Source organism: Mesoplodon bidens, assembly GCF_964165515.1.
Source record: "Mesoplodon bidens genome assembly, chromosome: 15".
Taxonomy (NCBI): Eukaryota; Metazoa; Chordata; class Mammalia; order Artiodactyla; family Ziphiidae; genus Mesoplodon; species Mesoplodon bidens.
Genome location: NC_138171.1, coordinates 21,933,395 through 21,949,855, shown reverse-complemented (window position 1 = coordinate 21,949,855; position 16,461 = coordinate 21,933,395). Strand labels below are relative to the sequence as shown.

The 16,461-nt window shown below is 54.0% G+C and overlaps 1 protein-coding gene across 2 annotated transcripts in view; it reads left to right on the top strand.

Moving 5' to 3' along the window:
• Nucleotides 1-16,461, top strand: part of VSTM2L (V-set and transmembrane domain containing 2 like) — a 36,540-nt gene that overhangs the window by 1,215 nt on the left and 18,864 nt on the right. The gene's annotated exons all lie outside the window — the stretch shown is intronic.

Genomic DNA, 16,461 nt, shown 5'->3' with positions numbered 1-16,461 from the left:
TGGTTGCCTGAGTGTCAGAAGCTCCTTCTAGCCCCAGAGGAGCCCAAGTTGGCAGTAGAGTTGGATTGTCTGAAGCTGGCAGCTCTGGGGGCGCCCCCTGCCCCCATGAGCCAGGCTCCTTCCGGTATGGGGACCAGGGCATAGATGAAAATGGAGACCCTTTGTCCATCCACCTCCTCCGTACAAAGGCTTCCAATCTGGTAGGAGAGGCTGTAGCACCAATGCTGGGCACTGTATGCCCAGGGCTGGGGAGAGGTTTGCACAAACGGCAGAGAACTGGGTGATTGATTCCGATGGAAAAGAGTGAGGGCCATGGTAGGTAATCGGAGAAGGCTGCTGGGGCATGACGCATGAGTGGAATTGCTTCGGAAAGTAGGGGGCACTTCCAAAGCCCTTCTCAGGGTCTCTGCTTTTGGGAACCATGACTCCCTGCACCCTTCCTCCTTACCATGTTAAATAGAGACCTCTCTGTGTACCATTTACGCACCCTTCTTATCCTGCAGCTAATTTCTACCGACCTGGCTGCAGTGGTGGTAAATAGGGGAAGGCTTATTTTGATCCTTGGTTTACAGAGGGAAAAATCAAGGCTCAGAGAGGTAAAGGGACTCGCCCAAGGTCATACAGTGAGTGAGTGGTTGAGCTGAGACTGGCCCCAGGGTCTGTCGGGCAAAGACACTGCTTTTTCCAGGACATTCATCTCCCTGTCAGATTCTCTCCCATTCAAGGGAGACTGGGAATTCCTCCTTCCACTCCCCTCCTGGTTCCGCTCAGTTTGCTCAGTTCCTTGGCACAGTTGGAACTTACACTAGGAGGGTTTTCCAAGGAAGGGCTTTCCTGAGTTTGCGGTCCCGAGACATACAAGGACTGGGGCTCTGAGGTTTACCATCATCCTGTCCCTGGAGCACCAGACCCCTAGGATCTGGGTGCCACTCTGTCATTTCTGAGGCCCCAAGGTGACCCCTCCCCCCATAGGAAAGCAGGGTTTGCCCTTTGTGTGGCAATCTCCGCCTGCCCCCTGGTGCCAGGCGTGCTTAGGGCACAGCTCTGCCCCACTAGCTGTAACGTCCCTGCTGAACCCTGGGGAGGGCCAGCGAAGGCCCAGAGGAGGGGCTGGATGTCAAGGACACAGCACTGGCTGCGGGGGAACCTGGCTTCTCTTACTGACCCGCCTTGCAGTTCTGGGCCAGCGAGTCACCCCTCTAGGGCTCATTCTGTTTCCCAAGAAGCGAGGAGGCCAGGCTGCTCTGCAGGGGCCAGACTGCCATCTCCCAACACTGCCAGGTTCAAAGTCACCAAGTAGCAGACGCCGAGGAGCCCCCAGTGCTGCCCCTCTGCCAGGCCAAACGCCCGAAACCACGGGAAGGGTTTGGAGTCACTCACTTAATCACAAAAAGAAACTGTTATTAATGATAGTGAGACACGGCGGATAAGTGGGTCATGTCTAATAGCCGTTTGTGTTCAGGAGGAGAATACCAATTTAATAAAAGCTATGTGTGCTGAAAAAGCCCAGAAATTGCTGTTTAGCAGATTGGAGCCTGATCATTTCATTATTCCTGGGCTCCGCGTGTCCTCAGCTGATTCAGGAAACGTGGCTGGGTTAGGCAGGTGTCTCTGCGTCTTGGGTAGGGGTAGGAGGCTGGAAGCGGGGTGGGGGGGTGCCCGGGAGGAGTCCATTGACCCCAGCCGCCTGGTGGCTGCTCACCTCTCCAGCTCGGTCCCAGCCCAGCCGCCAGGCTAACGCCTTCCGCCTGCTCGCCCCGGGGCTTGTCACAGGGAAAGCCCGAGGTCAGATGGGTCCGCAAGGACATCTGTCTCGCTTCCCCTCTCCCTGCTACCTCCACTCAGTCTGCTTCGCAGAGGGTTTTTTAAAGGCATGAGGAGTGAATGGGGAGTGAGTGGTACCTGCCTCTTAGGGAGACCTCAGGGAAGTGGGAGGCAGGGGTGGTGATAGTCAGTGTCTATGCCCAGTAGGTATTCAATTGATGGCAGCTATTTTGATTTTTCCTCATCAGACAGGGTTAGCTCATTGCCATGAGCACAGCGGGTGGGAGGAAAGGGAGCTGACCTTTATGAACTGCCTACTGTGTGCCAGGTGCTACCAAACCCCTTGCCAGTGTTAACTCACTAAGGCTGACATTATTCGTGCAAGGCTGGTGCTGGACACATGAGGAAACAGGTTAGAGAGGGCCAGTGACTTGCCCAAGGTCACTGAGTCTGTACAGAGAGCTGGGGAGCTGTGCCTACACTGAAGGTGTGTCTGGCAGTTCTGCTCCGGGCCTGCCTCCTCCGGGACAGCCTTGAGGCAGCCTTGGCCAGTCGTGTGATGGATCTCCTTCCTCTGCCCAGCTCTGCCCAAGGGACTCCCTTCCACTTACCCAGAGAACTGGTAAGGCAGTGGGTTCCACCGGGAGGAGCCAGTAGCTCAGAAAGGTGATGGGATCTTGCTGAGGCCACATGCAAGTTAGAAGCAGGAAGCTGGATTAGCGTCCTTCCCCAGGACTCTTTGTAGATCTTGTCCACGGCAGGCAGGATCTTGTCTTCTTTTTTTTTTTTTTTTTTTTTGGCCGCATTGCACGGCATGTGGGATCTTACTTTCCCCAGACCAGGGATCAAACCCATGCCCCCCTGTGGTGGAAGCTCCGAGTCTTAACCACTGGACTGCCAGGGAAGTCCCCAGAAGGCAGGATCTTTATGAAGATCTCTGTGGACCTCTTGCATTGCAATCGCCCAGGGAGTTTGTTAAAATGCAGATCCTGGGGTCCTCCCCAGACCCATTGGCCAAAATGATTGTTGATGGGACCCTGGAATTTGCATTTTAATAAGCTCCCGAGATGATTACCAAGCCACCTGGAGTCTGGGAACCACTGCCTTAAGTATTCACTCAAACCTGATGAGACATGTAGGGATGGGAAATTGTCTGGTGCCAGGGGCTGCTGGATTGGTCTGGTTTTGCAAGGGAGGAAGAAGTCCAGGCTGGAACAGGTATGTGGACCCTCAGAGGAGCCCCAGGAAGCCTTACTCTGGAGCAAACATCCATCCTCCCGCCCCTGCCCTGACACACACACACACACACACACGTACACACACACACACAAACCCTAGGCCAGCACCTTCAATTATTAATACACCCCGCTGCAGACAAAGATCCTGGCTTGGCCTGGCGCTTTGTCCATTGAGCGATTCACTGTCCTGAGGTTTTCTCTGTTGCCAGGAGGGAGCAGCGGGGCGCTGGGGGAGGTGGGGGTGCCGCCGGGCCATTTGGCAAACAGCCTGTGCACTGAAAAATGACTCTGGCTTTCTCACGTTCCTTAACGAACTGTTGGTATCTCCCCATCAGTAAGCTGGCTAGTTTGGTGGCTGGGAGATGGAGAAAACTGAGTGCTGTCTTCTGAAGGTTATGATGTTAAAAATGTGTTCGTCGTTGTCTCGGGTGTTGGTGATTATTCTATCAATTATGCCCGTAAACACTCCACCTTGGGCTGAGGGTTTCCCGGCCTCCGGCAGGGAATTGACCCTCGCAAGCAGTTTTCCCTAAGTCCTTCACACCAATTGCTTTTGACACTTCGCCTATCAGCGGCTCCCTCAGCCTCTTCCCCAAGCAAGGGGAGCCACAGGCAGCCGGCAGGACGAGGAATTTGGCTCACTGCCACCCTGACAGCAGGGGTGTTGGGGAAAGTCTCCTGTTGACAAACAAGTGGGCAGGGTCGGGGGTGCCAGGAAAGTGGTCCCTTCCCACCCACCAGCCACTGAGGCAGGAGATGGAGCACTTGGAATGAATCACTAAGGCTCAGGCCAAGCCAGCAGGACCTCTGGGACCATTTCTTTCTACCCATCTAACAGAGGGGAAGACCAAGGCCACGGGCAAGAGAGCGTGGGCCCAAATTGCCTGGGAGGTTAGTGCTTGGCTTTTGGGATCAGCTGACCCAACTCGATACAAATAGAGTGAAAATTATACGCAAGCAAATGTTTATTGTCCTGCCAGGGCCGTAAATGGCATTGTCTCATCTGATCCGCATAAGAACCCTAAGGGGAGGGGACTTTCCCTGGCCCGATGTTTTCATGAGGAAACTGAGACGTGAGGTTAAAGGCTTGCCCAAGGTCACGCACCTAGCAAGTGTTGGAGCCCAGAGCGGAGCCCAGAATGTGGCTCCAGGGCCCACGCTCACAGTGCTGTTGTGTCCCAGAGAGGATGAGGGAGAGGCCCAAGGTCACGAGACTTCCTGTGGTGGAAGGAGTGAGCACGGGGACCTCCACATTCCATGCCCCAGCTGTGCAGCAGCAGACATGGCAACCCCCAGACCAGGACCCTGCCTCAGTGACTTTCCAGCTTCTGTTGGAGGTTGAGAAAATCATATGCGTAAGGAGAGGAAGTACGTGGTGTGAACAGTGATGCTGGTACCCACGTGAGGGGCAGGTGTCAGAAAGAGGGGAAAGGGGGCATGAAGCAACCCCACCTCCTGGTGCTTGGCCATGACCTTGGACTTCAGGGACTGAACCAGCTGTTGAGGGGGTTATGGGAAGAGTCTCTCAGCCCCGAAGGGAATTTGGGGCCCGCTGGCTCTACAGTGGCCGGCATCCGGCCACTCTCACCACTCCCATTGTAATGATCGGGGGTACGGGTCAGATTCCCTTGTGTCCTGGTACCCTCCACGATGCCCAGCCTGGGGAGGTGGCAGCGAATGACTGAATGGGTGGCAAGGATGATAAGGCAGAGGTCTAAGGTCTGAATTCTTCAACTTTTGCTCATTCCAAGTCAATATTGTTTTAAACATTCAGGTAATTTTAATTTCATTAGAAATCCATGTTATTAGTAGAAAAATCACAAAACTGGAACCCCTCCTCATCCTTACTGACCACAGCAAGGACATCTGGGGTGGGTAAGGCTGATTTCACCTTGCAGTGGGTGGACTCAGACCCTTGGGGTGCATATGAGATGCTGCAGTCTTGAAGGTAACGGGGTCCCAGGATGTATCTTCTCCCAGACCCCAGTGAGATTCTTCCAACAGGAAAAGGGGCAGTGGTCTCACTGGGGGAATAAATCCGCTCCTTCCCCAGCTGGTGACCCCGGGATCCCTCTGGTACCTGCTGCTGTGGAGAAGGGAAGTGGGGACGGGGGGGCAGAGGGGCTGCTCCTCCTCCGGGTCCCCCTGCCCACCGCTGTGTCCCCTCCCCTTTCTCGAAGCCAGCAGAGGACTCAGCTCCACCATACCCAGTTGAAACCCTTCTTTAAGAAGCCCCCGCGCCCTCTGCAAGATTGGGTCCTACCTGAGAGATGGTTTTAGGAGGAATGCAGACAAACCTCTTACATTTTAAGAGTTATGCATCTATTTTAATGTGGATTGGAAAAATATAACCAGCACATCAAAACTGTGATTTCACAGATATGATTGCTTAGGATGAGCCTAACGGGGATATTAAAACATAGCAGGGGGCTTCCCTGGTGGCGCAGTGGTTGGGAGTCCGCCTGCCGATGCACGGGACATGGGTTCGTGCCCCGGTCCGGGAAGATCCCACATGCCGCGGAGCGGCTGGGCCCGTGAGCCATGGCCACTGAGCCTTCGCGTCCGAAGCCTGTGCTCCGCAACGGGAGAGGCCACGACGGTGAGAGGCCCGCGTACCGCAAAAAAAAAAAAAAAAACCCATAGTGGGTTAGTTTATAGAAAAACACAAATGACATAGTAGTACGGGTGGTACCCAGGCCCATCTGTGTGCGGGGATGACTGGACTTGGGGGCTGCTGGCCTGCAGGCCAGCCCCGCCCATCTCATACTCCGTACTCCTCATACTGGGAACTGCTGGCCTAACGGGCTGCTGCCATTTATTGGAAGCTTGATCATTCCTTCCTTCCTTCATTCCTTCAACAAATATCAGTTGAGAACCTGCCATGGACCAGGCTCTTTTAGCCACTGGGGACATATCAGTGAAGAAGACAGCTAAGGCTCTTGCTCAGACAACTAAACTTATAAGATACATATAAGTATAGATTGTGATGAGTTAAGAAGCAGGGATGATGTTCAGCCTGGAGAAGGGCGCTCACTCTTGGAGCAGTTAAGGTACCCAGTGGTGAGCTCCCCATCTCAGAAGGTATGTAAGCTGGACCAGTTATTAGCTGGGGATGTCACTGGGGGATTCCTGCCTTCTTTCCCAAAGGAGCAAAGACTGGTGAAGTGGGCAGAGAAGCCAGAACACAGTGGGCAGTTAATAAGGATGTGTCACCCAGCGCTTAGTGGTGGGGCTGGGACAAGGGCTTAGGTGGGTGGAGCTCCGGACTCCGGGGATGCCTGGTCCCACACAGGACGTGGTGGGAGTGGGGCCTTCGCTGCTCCCCATGTTGAGGGGTGGGGATAGTGACTCCTTTGTCATTTCAGCCCCCAGTTAAAGTGCCAGAATTGGGGCGGGGAATGGGACCTGGGTTTTTATCCACCCTCCCACTGCCTCCACCTTCTGGGTGGCTTGGCACGTCCCTGCCCCCCTCAATTTCCCCACGTGAACAGTGCCGAGTTCTCCTAAGCTCTAGGCATCTAGAATACCTCCATCTGTATCCTCCCAAGCGCTATTCTTTGTCCTCCAATCAACAGGTGAGGATGGAGCCGACGGTGGCGTGGGATTCCGTCCAGCACATGGTGCTTAGCTCTCAGTGGCCTTTTGGGCTGTGAACCAGAACACCAGCCAGCACTCATGGGGGATTTTCTCCGTGCCTGCCACTTCCCCCTCCTCCTCTTATCTAATTCTCGCCCGCCCTGCGAGGAGGGCACTCCCATTTTACAGATGAGGACTCTGAGGCTTGGGGGATGATGCAGTTTGCCTGAGGACACACAGATGTTGGATGGCAGAGCCAGGCCTGAGCCCAGCTTGTGGCTCTTAACCCCCTCATCTGTCCTCTCCCGGCTGCCAAACCGCCTGGGCTTGTGGGCAGGTGCTTTATTCCACAGCGGCGCCCTGGATTCGTCAGATTCTCTCAGGGTCCGTGATGCCAGAATGCTGAGAAGGCCTGGGTCTGTCTGAAAGAGCCCGGGGCTGAGAGTCTAGGCTCCTGGATCCAAGTCCAGCATAGTCAATGGGGAGCAGCGGGGGTGTGGGCGCGCCTGCCTGAGTGTTCTACTGGGCGGCTGCTGTTTTTATCTGAGCCTGAGTCTAGAGTGAGTGTTGGGGTAGGGTATTTGCTCACGTGCAGTTGGAGGAGCTGTGGCAGTGGGGGAAGGGGCCTGGGAGGTCCTTTAGCGGACTGGCCTAAGGGGCCAGGCGGGTGCCCTCTGCCTTTGCATCAGTACCAGCCTCCCCAGCCCCCTCCAAGCTGGTGCCCCTGGGATGCGAGGCGTGGAGGCTCTGGGAGCATCTGGAAGGTTAGAGGCGGAGCCGGGAGGGGGGCCTCGCTCAGAGCCATCAATTAGGGGTGCTGGCATTGCCCATCGGTGGCACATGCTCGCCTTCCCCTCTTCCTCCAGATCTCTCTGTGGGTTTGTCTCTCTCTCTCTCTCTTTCGATCTCTGTCTCTGTTGTTCAATCTCTCTCCATCTTTCTTTGTCCCTTTCCCTGTGTCTGCTCTATCCCTCTCCCTCCCTCTTCTCATCTCTCCCACCTTGGTCCCCCCTTTCCCTCCTTCTCTCTGTAGAGACACACACACACACACACACACACACACACGTACGTTCCTCTCTTCAGGTGACATCTCAGGATTACACATACACAGATTCTGTGCATGATGATGACACCCACACCGAGCAGGCACCCAAGAAATGTTGGTTGAATGAACGAAGCGAATAAACGAGTGAATGACCACGTGGGGAAGCTACAAGGGACGCTGGACATTGTCTAGACTAGTGGTTCCTCATTTTTTTGGAGGTCGTGATCCTCTTGAGAGCTGGAATGTTGGTGAAACCTGGATCGTTTCCTCAGAAAAATGCCACATGGTTTTGTCCAGCATCAGAGGGTTTGTTGAGGCCCCCAAAGCCCACCTGTGGTCCTCCAGGGAAGCAGCCTTCATTTCACTGGGGACGTAACTGAGGTCCAGACAGGAGCCAGGGCTGGCCCTAGGACACAGGGCCGGTGTGCAGCAGAGCCAGGCCCTGGAGTCCTTCCCCCCACCTCCCCCGCACAGTGCTCTCTTGTGACCTGGAAGAAGCTTCATTCACTTTCCTGGAAAGTCCTTGGTGAGTGTCTTCAGGGGGTGAGTTTTGGGAGAGATAATGGAGGACAGTCAACCAGAGGTGGGAGCCCAGGAAACAGGGCAGGTGAGCCATTGGAGGGAGGTCTCTGGAGGTTTCCAGCGAGAGTGGTTGCTGCGTCCTGGTGCAGTCAGGGACGACTTCCTGGGGGAGATGGACTGCTTTTCTGCCTGTATCCGGGGACCATCAGGGCTGAGAGGAGACTGGTGGTCAGTAGGGAGCCTTGTCTGACTGCCTGGGTCTGGGAGGGGCTTCATTTGGAGAGTCGTGTGTGCATATCCGGAAAAGCAGGCTGCAGCTGGAGGTACTGAGAACAGGCTGGGAAGCTTGTTTTTTGTTTTTGGTTTTGTTTTGTTTTGTTTTTGCGGTACGCGGGCCTCTCACCGTTGCGGCCTCTCCTGTTGCGGAGCATAGGCTCCGGACGCGCAGGCTCAGCGGCCATGGCTCACGGGCCCAGCCGCTCCGCGGCATGTGGGATCCTCCCGGACCGGGGCTCGACCATGTGTCCCCTGCATCGGCAGGCGGACACTCAACCACTGCGCCACCAGGGAAGGCCGAAGCTTGGTTTTGATCCCCGGGGCAGGGGCAGCCCTGGAGGGTTTCTGAGTGGGGAAGACACAGGGCGTGGCTGGCGTTTGGGTGGGGATGGCCCTGTGAGTTGAAATGGGGCTCAAACAGGACTTGGAGGCTGGAGGGGCTAACGGAGGAGGAGAGGCTGTTTGCCAGGGGCTGGTGGGCTGAGTTTCTGGGCTCATAGTATGATGGGGCTGGTCCAGGTGTCCAGGGAATGATGGGAATGTGGGCTCGAAAGGAGATGGGAGCCTGTGTGTGTGTGTGTGTGTGTGTGTGTGTGTGTGTAAGTACACTCGCTTCCTTTCTTGAACACCCAAGCTCCTCCCTCCTCCTTTTCCTGAGCGATTTTCTCCCCTTGGCAGGCTCTCTTCCTGCCTCTCCTGCCTTCTGGTTCCCTGCTTCATGTACGTCCTCAGAGAGGCCCGTGACCTCCTGTCAGCAGCTCGTCATGGTCACCCCAGCAGGCACCCCAGGCACCCATCAGCACGCCCATCTTGACCAGGAGGAAACGGGCTTAGAGAGGTGTCTGGGGCCCCCCACCTAGTTCAAAGCAAGGGAGCAGAACCCACACTTCGTTTTCCCCCAGGCTGGCATGTTAAGGGTGTCTTTGGGGTTGGGGGGGTCTTAACTGAACCCCCCTTCTTGGAAACCTCAGGCTTGGTTCCCGGCTGAGGGCAGGGAAGGCGAGAGCAGACGGCAGGGTGTCTGTTTTGCTTTGTGAGGTTTTAAAAAAATCATTTCCGACCTTCAAGGCGGCAGCAATTACGGCTGGCTCGCTGGGGAGCTGTTGGCTGCCTGTCATCGGCCCCAGGAAAGGGTCCCTAATGGAGGCCCAGCAGCCAGAGCACATCGTAGTGGAAATAGTGCTCAAAACAAAGCCTCACTAATGGTCTCAGGCAGGCAGAGGAGAGGGAGGGGGTGGGCAGGCTGGCTGACAGCTGACAGGAGGGCCTGGGGGTGCAGGGGCCCTGAGACTCACCAGCTGGTCTCCTTATGTCCCCCAGAGACCCCCAGCAGTGGTCACTGAACTCCAGCTAGGTGCTGGGTGCCCCAAGCCCCATCCCAGCTCTGCTGCTTTCTGTCAAGTCCCCTTCCAGGCAGAGGGAACAGTAAGTTCAAAGGCCCTGGGGTAGGGCAGAACCCCTTCAACTAGCGCATGTTTGGTTCTAGAATAGTCCTTGTGTTTAAACGGCCAGATCAGGCTAGTCTTCTAGGTGAGGAAAAGGGAGGTGGGAGCCTTGGGGAGGCAGGAGGTGGACCAAGACCCCCTGAGAGAGGAATAGCCGCCTGACCATTGCCGTCATGATAATGCTCCATGGAGCCCACCATGAGCCAGATGTTTACAGGTATGTATGATCCTGTTGAGTGCCCACAATACCCATTCTACAGATGAGGAAACTGGTGCTCAGAGATTTGCCTACCTCGAGGAAGTGTAGCTGGAGTTCAAAGCCAGGTCAGCTTGACTCCAGAGCCCACATGTTTACAGCTGCATTCTTGGATTTCTCAAACACAGTTGGACAGGAGTAGGAGGGGCTGGGACGGGGGCAGGAACGAGGTCCCAAGTGGGGCCAGGTTTAACCCAGGCCAGGCCCTGGTGGGGAGGGTGTGGAGGAGGGGCAGCATGGCCACTCTGCTCTCTGCCACTGCCTGCTGGGCACCCCGAGAAGCTCTGCTCTGGAGCATCCCTGGGGGCTGCCTCAGTTTTACCTCTCCGGTTGGTCTCTGCACCTGGCTTTCAGATGCCCTTGTCTCTGCCTCTCCCCTTCTGCTCTGTTCTGCATGGCCCTGGCCTCCCTGGCTCCACACTTGGTGCCTCCAGACATTGCTCGCTTTTCTCTCCTCTTCTCAGTGGATCCGGGGATGCTCCTTTCTGGGGTTCTGGGGTAACCACTCATACTATGGCTGATGCAATCTCCCTATGCTTCCTCCATTCGCCTCCTCTTTGCCTGTGACAGGCATTAGGGATGGGTACACGCCTGGGCTTTGAGATCAGACACTGTTGGGCTCAAGTTCTGGCCCCCACTCAACCTCTCAGAGCCTCACTAGCCATCGGTGCAATGGGCTTACCCCACCGGCTTTGCAGGATGTACAGGTGAGGATGAAAAGAAATGGTACCTGCACAGACATCAGGATGCCTATTTGCCTTCTCCCGTCCCTGGCTGCCCCACCCTGTCCCCGCCTCCCTGCACATTCCCACACTTGCCTTTCTCCCTCCCAAACCCTTTCATCTCCTGTGGCCCAGATGTGTGGGAAGAGGAGGCAGGAATTCCACTGGGGAAACCTCAACTCCCACAATCCTGCAAGTGCCAGAATATTCTCATTCTCCTTAAATGTCCCTAGATTTGTAATTCCACTGCTGTCTCCTTCAATATGCGCTGGTGGCCTTGGGAGGCACTCTGCCCCCGGCCTTAGGTGCCAGCACTGCCCACCTGGCTGTGTTGGGGCTGCCTGGCAGGGGACCTGGACAAGTCCCCACCTTCTCTGTGCCTCAGTTTCCTCATCTGTAAGAAGACGAGGGTGATAGTGGCTACTTCCCAGGTCGTGTTGGGGATTCAGTGAGATATTTTATTAAAGAAACACCTCTACAAAATGGAGTGAAATCTGATATACGCTACAATGTGGATGAACCTCGAAAACATTAAGTGAAAAAAGCCAGTCCCCAAAGACCACATATTCTATTATTCCATGTATGTGAAATATCCAGAATAGGCAAATCTATAGAAACAGAATGCAGATTGGTGGTTGCCGGAGGCTGGGGGAAGGGGGAGTGACTGCTTAGTGGGTAAAGAGTTTCCTTTTGGGGAGATGAAAATGTTCGGGGACTAGATAGAGGTGGTGGTCACACAACATTGTGACTGCACTAAATGCCACTGACTTGCACACTTTAAAATGGTTAATTTTATGTTATGTGAATTTCACTTCAATTACAACTATGAATAAATAAAAAGGAAACATCTTTATAAGCACATACTTGGTGTCAGGCAGTCACTTTATAAATGTTAACGCATTTAATCCTTACAACAGCCTTATGAGGTGGTGGTTATTATTATCCCCATTTTAGAGATGAGGAAACTGTGGCACAGTATCTCCAGGCACTTAGCACATAGTCAGTGCTCAAAAGTGTTAGCTATTTTAATTGTTATTGGGTGGGTCATCAGCCAGGGCTGGGCAGGGGCCCCACCTGGGTGAATGTGCTTGTGTGTCCCTAAAACTCAGCAGTGAGTGGGCGTTGAGGCCCTATTGTGTCCCGAACACTGAAACAGGCTCTTCACCTGCATGAGTTCATTTAATCCTCAAAATAAGCCTTTAAGCAGTGACACACGTGGGAACCGAAGCCCAGAGAAGTGCAGCAACTTACACGAAGCCACTCAGCAAGTCCGGGTGGAGCCGCAACTTGCATCTGCATCTGTAAATCCTGGGCTTCACCCTCCCCCAGCCCCCCTCTTTCCTCTTGGTCCCCTGCCCCTTTTGCCGACACATCAACACTCCAGTGTGCAGAGCATGGTCTGAGGAGCCTGAGGCTGCAGAGGTGAAGGCAGCTTCTGATTGGATCGGATGGAGGCCCTTGACGAGGGGTTCTCCCCATGCAGGAGAGTAAACAGCTCCCAACCAGGGACAGTATTTCTTTGATGTCTCCTATTTCATTCAAAACGCATGAATTCTGTATTCTATGCCATAATATATTCATGTTTGTTTTAATACAAAAACAATGCTCTTTCCGCATTTGGGGGGAGGGAAACCAATGCCTCAGGAAGTCACTTCCCTGGTTTGAGCAGCACAGCACAGAAGGGAGCCCTCCATTCATTTCTTTGGTCATTCATTCTACTAGCATGCATTCGGGCCTCCTCGTTCCTGAAATGGGTGTTAGTCCTCGCCACGTGCAAGGCACACGGAAACTTACAGCGAATCAGACAGGATGCTGCCCCGTATAGGTGAGTGGCAGGAAAGGCTTCCAGGTCTATGGGCCAGAGTGACCAAGGTCTTGGAGGTGCCAGCTAAAGGTGAATCGCGGGACTGGGCCAGCAGCCAAGGAAGCCAGAGCTGGTGACAGTGCTGGCGGTGGTTGCCCAGTGATGCCCACTGGCGTCAGCTGGACCTGCATCCCAGGCCCTTCTGACCAAGAAGAAAGTTTCTGCTCGATGCTGCTCTGAATTTAATGCCTAACTCTCGCCAATCTCCCCTGTTAATGAGAGGAATGGGGACCGAGGCTCGTAGCCTTCAGCAGTCAACCTGCCCTGGCTAGAATTTACGAACGCTGTTTGGTTTTCGTAGTGTTTATTTTTACTGTTACCCTCTCTTTATGGCAAGTGATGCTGATTTTCCATTTATGGCAGTAATAAAAGTCTCCTTTTAAGCTGAATTTATTTAGTAAAAAGGGAAAGATGCTTTCGAAAATAAATATTAAGTAAATGATGGTGCAGGTGGTACCGGGATCCTGCAGAAATGGTAAAGGTGGTCCCCCAAAGGTTGGACTTGGAAAACTCTTATCTCTGGTATGCCCTTTCCTGTCCTGAGCACCCCCAGCTGTGCAAACCACATCAGTGTTTAAGTCCAATCATGTCCCCACTTCCCAGAAGCCTGACTCTCCAGGCAGACATGGGCCTGCCCTTCCCTCTCTTAGCACGTGCACCTCCATCCAGAGCTTCTGCATGCAGCTGTGCCCTGTACATCTCTGTGCACTATGATTCATGGCTCTGTGAATGGTGCACACCCTGAACAGCTGTACGTGCCGATCCAGGCTCAGTCCCAGCTGTTGTCCAGACTGTTCTGTGTGTTTGTCACTCCTGCAGAGTGTGGGCCCCTTGAGAGTCAGGGCCTGGCCTAAGCATCTTAGGAAGCCCAGCACGGGGCCTAGCTCAGGGTAGGAGTCTATGAAATTTGATCTCTTTCATTCCTTCTGCAGGGAGCACTTGAGCCCCTGCTGCGTGCCCAGCCCCCCATCTTCCCAATAAGGCATACTGCAGTTCCTCAAGCTTTAGTACAAAATGCATTCCCTGTCACTTCTTGAGAAGAGGAAACCTGTCCACTCCAAGATGAAACAGCCTTCATTGACTCACACCTCGATCCCTATTGCTGCAGGCCGCCTGCCAGAAGCTGGGGGCTGCCCAGGAGGAAACAAAGAGAACCCTCAGGTGCCTCCCCTGGGTCCATCCCAGGGCAGATGCCCTGCACCCATCCCTTCCAGCCTTCTCATTCCCTGGAGGCTTTTTCATCCCACTTATTTAGGTTTTCCTCTTATGGACATTTTACATCCCCTGATTTCAGGAGCTCTGTGAGACTCGCCTGTGAGCTGGGGCTTCCTTGTAAACACTCCCTCTGCAGCTCTTTTTCCTATTCTGCCTCCCAGCTGGGAGTTCTGGGGGCTGCAGGCCTCCCTGACCCCGTGTCACACACCCTTTTGGCCCTGGCACCCTGCTGAGCTGGGTACAGAGCAGCCTTTCTGGAAATGGCCCTCAGAGAGTCACACTTTTTATTTTTTAATTTAATTTAATTTTTAAAATAAGTTTATTTATTTTAGTTTTGGCTGCATTGGGTCTTCATTGCTGCCTGCGGGCTTTCTTTAGTTGCAGCGAGCAGGGGCTACTCTTTGTTGAAGGCTTCTCATTGCGGTGGCTTCTCTTGTGGAGCACGGGCTCTAGGCGTGTGGGCTCAGCAGTTGTGGCTCGCGGGCTCTAGAGCACAGGCTCAGTAGTTGTGGCTCACGGGCTTAGTTGCTCCGCGGCATGTGGGATCTTCCTGGACCAGGGCTCGAACCCGTGTCCCCTGCATTGGCAGGCGGATTCTTAACCACTGCACCACCAGGGAAGCCCTACTGATACATTCTTATGTTCATACTATCTTCTAAATTGAGTGTGGACCTAACTGAACAGCCATCTCAGTTTGGACTAGCTGTGTTTCAACTCTCCATAGCCACATGTGGCTCAGGGCCACCATATTGGACAGCTCAGATTTAGTGGAAAGTTGCCTTGTGGCACAGATCCCTGAAAACACACCGCTGCAGGGCTGGGAAGCCACGGGAGGTGTTTTTTAAAAAATTGTGGTAAGATGGGCCTCCCTGGTGGCGCAGTGGTTGAGAGTCCGCCTGCCGATGCAGGGGATACGGGTTCGTGCCCCGGTCTGGGAGGATCCCATATGCCGCGGAGCGGCTGGGCCCGTGAGCCATGGCCACTGGGCCTGCGCATCCGGAGCCTGTGCTCCGCAACGGGAGAGGCCACAACAGTGAGAGGCCCGCATACCGCAAAAAGAAAAAAAAAAAAAAAATTGTGGTAAGAAAAGCATAATGTAAATTTCACTGTTTTAACTATTTTTCGGTGTACAGTTCAGTGGCATCAAATATAATCAGGTTGCTGTGCTGCCATCACCACTATCCACATCTGGGAATGTTTCATCATCCCAAAGTGTAACCCTGTACCCATTAAACGATGACCCCCCCATCCTCCCTCTTCCAGCCCAAACATTCTGCTTTCTGTCTCTGTGAGTCTGACTTTAGGAACCTCATGGAATCATACAGTATTTATCCTTTTGTGCCTGGATTATTTCACTTAGCCTAATGTCCTCAGGGTCCATGCATGTTGGAGCATGTGTCAGAATCTCCTTGCTTTTTTAAGGCTGAATAATATTCCACTGTATGCAGGGGCCACATTTTGCTTATCCATTCATCCTTGGAGGTCTTGAGTAAGCAGTGACTCAGTGTGTCCTGGCAAGAGATGGGGCCTGAGATAGGGATGACCAAGGGGCCCTTGGGGCCGCACTGGCTCTCTCTGCTCTGCCCCCTTTGTCTCTCTCTAGCTCCAGTTCTGCCTTGGTTCCCCTGACTAGGGGATGCCCCTACCACCAGTCCCCAAGGGGAATCCTGCTGTCGCAGACATATGGGTGGGCTAGGGTCCAGTGCCTGCAGGCTTCCTGGACCAGAGGGTCTGGGATGGGGAACCTGAGCTCAGAGATGGAGGGAGGTGGGGCCTGAGCTGGGGTCACCTTGGTTGACAAGCCCCCCAGGGCCTGTGTGAATCCCCCTGGCTCGGCGGGGGGACGGCTGTTGAGAGCAAATGAGGAAGGAGAGGAGGTACAGGACTGATGGATGAGAGGTCTCGTGGTGTGAGTGAAATACAGATGTTGCATCCACCGTATAATCTGATGAGGCTACAAAGAAGCATCTTTAAAAATCTTTCTGATGATGGTAGAATTTTGACCTAGAAGGTGAGAGAAGAGAGTGCTAGTTGGTGAGCACCTACTATGTGCTGGGCATGAGGCGTATGTTGCCTTGTATAACCCTCTCCTTCTCCTCTCATTCTCCCCTTTTTTCGGCTAAAGAAACTGAGGTTCAGAGAGGTAAAGGGGCTTATCCAGCTCACACAGCTAGGGACTAGAGGAAACAGGGTTCGAATCCAGACCTGAGGCCAAGCCCTAGGTGTGTGTGCTGAACCAGGGCCTGAAAGGTTAGGAAGAAGGTTAGGGTCCTGCTCTTGAAGGGCGGGTGAGATTTTCCAGGTCATCCCCTGCCTTTCCCAGAAGCCAAACTCAGTGACTCAGGCCAGGGCCACGAGCTGTTTCCTGCAGATGATGCCCTGTTAACCAGGCCTGGGGTTAATTAATACAATTAAAAGCAGAAAGGAAGGAGATGTTGCATTCAGTGAAGCCCCTTTCTCATTCTCCTGTAGAATCCTAATTTGTGGACAGTGGTTTTAATTGTCTTCCCAGCGAGCCTAGCCCTGCTTGGGCCCTGG